At 37.7% G+C, this 7,899-nt stretch overlaps 1 long non-coding RNA gene across 1 annotated transcript; it reads left to right on the plus strand.

Annotated features, from left to right (window-relative positions):
• The first annotated feature begins 571 nt into the window (after positions 1 to 571).
• Positions 572 to 3,093, plus strand: LOC118498682. The gene is made up of 2 exons (XR_004901151.1): positions 572 to 770; positions 2,990 to 3,093. It is a non-coding gene; the product is annotated as an uncharacterized LOC118498682 (long non-coding RNA).
• Positions 3,094 to 7,899: the final 4,806 nt, after the last annotated feature.

The raw sequence follows: 7,899 nt of genomic DNA on the forward strand, positions 1-7,899 counted from the left end.
TGTCGCAGGTTCAATTCCCAGTCAGGGCACATGCCTGGGTTGCAGGCCACGGCCTCCGGCAACCACACATGGATGTTTCTCTCTCTCTCTCTTTCTCCCTCCCTTCCCTCTCTAAAAATAAATAAATAAAATCTTAAAAAAAAAGAAATTACATGGTAGAAATGAAACGCTCAATAGAAAGATTGCAGGATAAAGCTGAGGAAATCCCACATAATATACTGTATCAACACAGATGATTTGAATATCAAAAGGAAAAATTAGAAGGTAAGAGGACCAATCAATCCAGAAGATCCAATATCTAAATAATTGAATTTTCAGAGAAAGTAATGAGAGAAAATCATCACAAAAATATTAATATTTTTCTAAAATATTAAAAAATTAAATGTTTTGGCACTCATGTTCAAACTGTGTCCCCACAGTAACCTAGCTGCCAATGGACAAGTGAAAGGAAAAAGGAAGAGCAAGCCAGGTCACCTGACTTTGACCACAGCAGGTGCATGTTAATATAGTATCTAACAGTCATGGGCCCACGGCAGTGGCAAGAAACGTTCGTAATAAAGTGAATGCATACCTTAGTTAATTAATATCAGCCTTCTATATGCGGGAAAGCCGGCTTTGCCACCCAAAAATATGCTTTTTGAGATATTGATTATTTTAACCTGGTTATTTTTCAGAAACAAAAGACTCAGAAAGAAGATTTGACCTGCCCTCTAACTGCATCTAAGAATTCAGATGGAAGACCTGCTTCAGGAAGGCAGGTATCTTCCAAGGTGACTGTACTTTAATGTGAATTACGCATGATAGTCAGGGAGGAGCCTAGCAAAGCTCATTAGATCCAAGCCCTTTCTGTGTCCCATGATGACAACGGCGCAGCAAACACTTGTGGACCAAGTATCTGCTTTTCTAGCTCCGTGTGAATTGCCTGTCTGACCTTTGAAGTCCCAAACCACAGCCCTTGACCTCCCCATCCTTCTCCTTAGCTCAAAATGGCATATAAGCCTCAATGTCAAGATCTGTCTTGGGTCTGATATTCTTATGGAAACCTTGTATGCAATAAATTTGGTCATGTTCTTCTGTTAATCTGTCTCATATTAATTTGATTATTAATCCAGCCAGAAAAATTTAGAAAGGTGAAAAGGAAATTCTTTTTCCATCCCCTTCCATATATAAAACTTAGTTTTAGGGGAATCTTTCTGATGCTAAAATAGATTTTTTAAAAAACCCACTAATCTTAGCTACATGATTTGTCCATCAGAAACATCACCAAGCTGTCCACTGATGAGAATTAATAAATAAAATGTGTTTGCTATTATTTGTGGAGTGTTCATTATTGCCCTATGCCTTTCACTGAGACTTTCGCATATTCATTCATGGGATTCTCTCAATAATTCATTTACTCCCATTTTAGGCAGAAAGAAACTGAAGCACCAACAATTTAAATAATTTGCTCAATGTCACACGACTAGTAAATGGTGAAAAGAAGATTCAAACCTAAGTAGTCTAGGTTATTTTTTTACATTCTTTTAAAAAAAGGAAAAAGAAGTACTAATATTGTCAGTGTTTACAAATACCTTGAAAATAATTGATTCTATTATTTATCCAATTTTTAATAACTTTATTAAAATCCTCTTCAAAGAATTTTTCCACCTTTCCTGAACACGTCCAGTGACTAGAAACTGACTATCATCCAAGGCAGTCCACATCCTGTTTCCTGTCCTGAGATCCTCTGATCTTTAAATTTCTGTTAATAACTTCAGTTTTGTCTTAGATCCTCAGGATCCTCTGAGGCTATAAAGGACACATGTAATATCTTTTCAGATGACATCTTTTTATATGTTTGGGGATACTGGCCTTCACTCAAGAGTTTTATCAAATATAAAATCCACAGTTCCTTGAATTATACTTTAGTACTTGGCATTAAATATCCTTTAACCACCCTGATGTGTCTTCTGAAGATGAGTCAGAGTGCCTCCACCTTCTTTGCCCCTAGAACTAGTATTTATAACATCCTATGGGGAGAGACGAGTGAACCATCAGTTTCCATTAGATTCTAACAATTTTTTTCCTTAAAAGGCCACATTGTTCATATTATATCGAAATGGTTGTTAAGTATAACTTCTGAGTCTCTTTCATCTACAATCTTTACACTAATCATCAATATTATCCCTCTCCGGTCCCTTTGAAATTGGTGTTAGAGATCCAGATGAATCTACGTAGTTTCCTGTGGTCGGGACCCCTGCATCGCTCTACTCCGCCAAGGCACGTTTGCATCCCAGGTTAGTCGTCTAACTGATGTTCACTCCCTGGTGATTTTGGGCTGTCCTCGTACTTGACAAATATGAACAGTGAAATGAATCCTGATGATTGTAAGGCTGAGTCCTTTGGGAGATGGTTTTTTTACACGTTGAACAAATACTTTTCATATGACCATACTTAGTTGAGCACCATCCCAGTCACATGGGATATGCCTGAGCAAGGTGGATGGATCACCAAAAGTTACATCTATGTCTTGTAAGCAAGCCTCCTCCGGACTCAAATAAGTTCATTAATAATTGACATTGGGATATGATCATTAAACTCGGTACTAATTTTTGCAATTGCACTATCATTCAATTTGCACTCTGCATCTTAAAGCTCAAAATTTAAGATGTTGTAATTTACCAAAGCTCCAAAACAAGATATATTCTACATTTTTCCATACATAAAAACCTTATATAAAGGACAGAAGCTTGATCTTACATGGTTTATACTCACTCTGAACCTGCGTTTTACTGAGCCACTTCTGCTTAGGCCACATCTGCTTCTATTCTCTCGCCAGGTTCGTGACCCAGCCCAAGCAACTACAGTGACTGGCCGCCTTTTGGCCTGGAAAATAACTCTAAAGTGTTTTTTATTTAGTTATAACATTGGGTTTATTTTGTTTCTTTTTGTTTGTTTTCTGCTAAGTCCTTTGCTGATTTCAGCCTTTTAGCTTTCTCAGCACTTACAGGTTCATCGTGTACTATTTTGCAACATTCAATTGAATTTTGAGAACCATGAGGCCTACTTTTTGTAGGCAGAGTGATTTCTTTGGAACACCTTTTAATTGTATATAAAAAAGAAAGAAATGGAGAAAATTAACCTGCAATTAGTATACCAGAAAAATTTGATTCAACCTACTCATTATTAGGTTAGAACTTACTCAGGCTATTAAACTTCAAGGTAAAGAAATCTTTCATCAGGCATGTAGAAAGAAGAAACAAAATACAAATAAAGAAGAAAAATCAGAAAAGTCTCACGTTTTTCTGCAGAAATATGTTGTGCTTAGAGACAATGGGGCAATGTCTAAAAGCAAAAGGAAAAGGAGTGTAATCCAATGATTTTATAGCCAGCTAAGATGTTTTTCAAGTATGAGTAGAGAACAGAGACCATTGAAAACACGAAAGAACTAAAAAATTTATGGCATATGAGACTCAACTGGAATAAAAAATTCAATTATACAAAGCCTTATAAATCACCACTGATAAAAATCTATTTCCCTTAAAAGCGAAACAGAACATCCTTGAAGAACACAATAAAATATAAACACGAATAATGTATTCATATGTTTTACAAATGTTGGAAGGTAGGCAGAGGAGTGATGGAAAGACGTGGCATGCTATCATTTCCTCATTTATAGAAGGACATTGACATATTTTTTTAAAAATGAAGGCCTGTGGTCAAAACTATTGCTTATATCTTTTAATGAGTAAAATATGACCTTAATTTCCAATTTTTTAAAAGATGCAGCTACTCTCTGGTAAGAAAGCATTTACTTGAATTCTAATAACATTGGTTTTATTTTTAAGTTTTTTATTATTAAAATGAAAACAAACTTTAATAAATATAGTGCTTTCATGGTACAGTCCTGTTTTCTTTAGAAACAGGTTTATATCTGTTTTCCATTCTTCTGTTTATCTATATATATGTGTAGAAAAATATGTGGAATAAGGTTCACTCATAGTTACGGTATTATTTCACTGGGAGAAGATTTGGAGCAATTCTTGTATCTACTGTTTTGGCAACTATCTCATTTTGAGTTCTTTAATATTAACATGCATTATATACATGTGAAGTGCGTAGATACCCTCTGACCCCAGTGCACTCTGATTCTCATGCATGTCTGTCTGCAGGGGAGGGCTGACCCCTCGGACTGTGTTAGCCCGGCTTTCCTCACTGTCTGACTTCAGACTGCTGGTTTCGGCCAATGGGAAGCGCTGGCCAGGGAATGACAGGGCAAGAGGAGGGTTCATGGTATTTGTTCTCCATTCCCTATCGTTTGGTGGCATTTTCCCTTAGTGTTTGGTACCCTCCATGACTGAGGCTCTGATTACACAATTTCCTACAGTGAGGCTACACCTCCAGTTTTGCTTCTGCCGCGCAGGTGAAGGGGTGGTAACGGCGTCCCACCAGGGCTGACCTCTGGGCACCTCACATCCATTGCCTACGCCCTCCCCCCCGGGAAAGTTTCTTGAACTATTTGAGTCGAATTCTGTTTATGGCAGCACTGATCGAATAAATAATGATGACATTTTGTTCGTATTTTTATGGTATTTTTATTTAAAATAAATATACATTGTTTGTTTATACATACACTATATTTTGCTACAGGCTGTAGGTTTTTCCAGTGCAGGCTTTAACACTGGAGTTGTGTAAACATGACTCAGTCCTAGTGCACAAAAATGGACAGTTTTACAGTAAATAGCAACGAAATATTTTACGCACATAGTACACGGGACAACATTTTTATTTAAGTATTTTTATTGCCAAACATAAAGAAAATATGTATTGATGAATTTCATTTTAAAGCGTTACTAGTACTTACTATATTTTATCATGTTATAGGTGAGATAAAATAGAACAGATTTTTACTCAGCTAATTAGGAATTCCCTGGAGTGTAATATTTGCTTGTCTGATCAGAGTTTTACAATGGATATTTTTGCTAAGAGATTTCCACGTCTTGTATTTGGGCCTTTTCCAAATGCTCAGGTGAATTTGTGCGTGTTGGAGTATTTCAGATAAACTGGCAGAGGATACGCCGAAGGGAACACACTGATTCTTTCTCTCAGCCCCGACCTCACTGCCAGCATGCCCTTTCTCCTCTTTACCTCCTCGAGTCTGAATTCAGCTGGGGTTTTAGGTAACTGCTGGGAAGTATTAAAACTCATTATGGGGTTGACCAGAATATTTGCCCTCTTTTATTTTCCAATAACGCTCTCGGAATTGTTTCCTTAATACTTTTAAAAGATGTGTGGCAGCGCAGCAGAGCACCGCGTAGGCAGGAATTACAGTTATCGTCTCGGATGAGGTGTGTTGAAAGAGCTCGGGATGACGCAGTTGGCAGCGCGCGGGACTTGCCTCCTTATTGTTACCATCTGTGTCAACTTGGAGCCTCCTCCATTTCAGAACGGACAAGAAAAATGAAGCTGTGGTTGTGTTCTGGGGAAACTTTTTTTTTTCGTTATGATTGACCCTGGGGTACACACTAAGTAGGTGAATGACACTGAAAAATCATTCCAAGCTTTTGCTGGATATCCCTTGTAACTATCCACACATACTATTAGTATTTAAAAACTTTTCCCCTCCCCACAACTTTTTACATCTATTTCTTTAGAGAAACAGCAATAACAGTGACAAAAACATATCACTTTTTTTGTGGAACCTGATGAGATTTATAATGTAAGCTTTAGAGCAAATATATTATTACTGGCAAAAAAAAAGCATGGTTCATTTTTATAACAAAGCATATTGGCAGTTGAAATGAGCAAAGAACAAGTATTGTGCAGCCTATATGAAAGGCTTGGAATGCTAAACTATTTGGAAGGAACCTGACTCATTTCAGGGAATTTATGTAGGTCAGAATCAACCACAAAATGAAGAAAGCAAAGAAAATGCTGAGAGTCAACTTTTAGGTTTTTTCATGTTGGATTTAGAAGCAAATGATATCATTTAAAGAATGTATTGTAAGGATACACTGACAAACACCAAATGTATTTTTGTAAGTGACAGGGATGAGAAAGCTAAACTGGGAAGTTTATTTTTAACCATTCACACTAAGTCATCTTCATTCAGTAAGACAAGGACAAGACTTTTGTTTCAGCAGCAGATGATAGGATGCAGCATGTCATATGCAAGAAAGGTATGCAATTTAATACTAGAAACACACTATGGTATTTCAAGTATGTTATATATACTGACACTTAGTTTAAATAACCAATAAATGCTACATATTTTGTTACAGAATATGAGTCCAGTCACCAGTGAACCTTTTAGTGGTTAATAAAAGTCCTGAATAAAACATGTTAATATTAACTATTTAAACAAGTTTCACCTAAATAAGAGGTAATGTCCAAATTCAAGTGTGTAAACATGCGTATAGTAATTGGGCTTACTCATGGCATTATGTATCACTTGATAAATTAAAACAGTTAACAAAAGACCTCATTGCATACATGAGAGAATTCAGCATTGAGACCGAAGGGTCACTTGAGAGACCCCTGAGGTGTCAACAATATATCTCTCTGCAGAGGGTCCCACCATCATCAATTTTACAAGGTTTTGTGGCTCTCAAAGTAAGTAAAAGTTCAAATAGAAATGTCTGAAAATTGATTCACCAAAATCATATTTGAAAAAAATGTCTATTGCACCTGAATGTGAACTCTCCAAGTTCAGCAGTGAATGCTGGTGGGAATGTTGGTTGGGTTAAAGTTCAGGTGACTTTATGTAAGAGTATAATCACATAACATATCCTTCTTAAAATATCAGTAGATTCATTCACACCCAGGAGAGGTGCAAATCCTATCCCAAACTGAGATTCCTTTGGCCATACATTGATCTGTCAGATGGAAATACGGGCGCGGATCTGAAACCGGAAAAGACACCAGCATTCAGGCTGCCTGTCACTACCAAACCCATTAAGTGGTGACAGTGATTGAATCTTTATGGGAGCTTTATTAAGACAGTCAGTGACCTGAGAAGAGGGAGGGCTCATACCCTAACAGACCATCTTGTCTTTTCTTTCCAGGCCAACGTTCTTCTACCAGGAAATAAACAAGGAGTGGTGAGGGCTTGGAGATTGAGAGAGGATCAGGTGAAAGCAGCTGCAACATTCCTGTCCTGGGCAGTGAGCTGTTCCCAGGGGTGGGTGGTCATCTGTCTCTCCCTGGAACACAAAGGCCTGGATGCCTCCAGTTGTCTCCAGGTGTAAATCTTTAGCAGTTTTCCCAGGAGCCAGGGTGGGCCTTATCTCTACTTTCTGAAACAAAAGCTTTAACATATACATTACTTGCTAGGCTTATAACTTTTTACCTTAAACTAAAATTTTCTAACTCTTGAGTCCCCTATTAGATCCAGTAGAAGGCAGATAACAGGGAGAAAAAAAAAACAATATTCTAGAAATAAAGAAAAAGTTTTATATATGGGAAGGAATTAATGGTTTAAAGTTACCACTATAGATTTATAGTGGTTGAAATCTAGATGTAGCTTTAAAGCTGCATATAGTCTGTACTTGAGTTCATGCTCAGATCTCTGCTCCTATAAACCTATACGATTCCTATGAAATATAACCTATAGCAGGAGGGCACAGCAGGCACTGCAGGCTGTGTGAGGAGACAGGAGATACCCAAAGAATGTCTGCCACTCAAGATCCCTCTCAACACCAAGGTGAGCTGGATAAGAGAGTGACCTACGTGGTGAATGGGTGAAAACAGTTTGAAGGGATAGGCACTGGATGAGAACTGCAGAACTCTTAGCACAGATGACTGACTGTTCAACTGCCCATGCTGACACTTGGCCAAATGCCTGTCTTCTTCCGTTCAAGATGTGAGTTCTTAGCCCTCTCCTATTCAAATGAACTCCTTGACAAAGCCCAACACTGCCAA

This window comes from Phyllostomus discolor, chromosome 2 (assembly GCF_004126475.2).
Source record: "Phyllostomus discolor isolate MPI-MPIP mPhyDis1 chromosome 2, mPhyDis1.pri.v3, whole genome shotgun sequence".
Lineage (NCBI taxonomy): Eukaryota > Metazoa > Chordata > Mammalia > Chiroptera > Phyllostomidae > Phyllostomus > Phyllostomus discolor.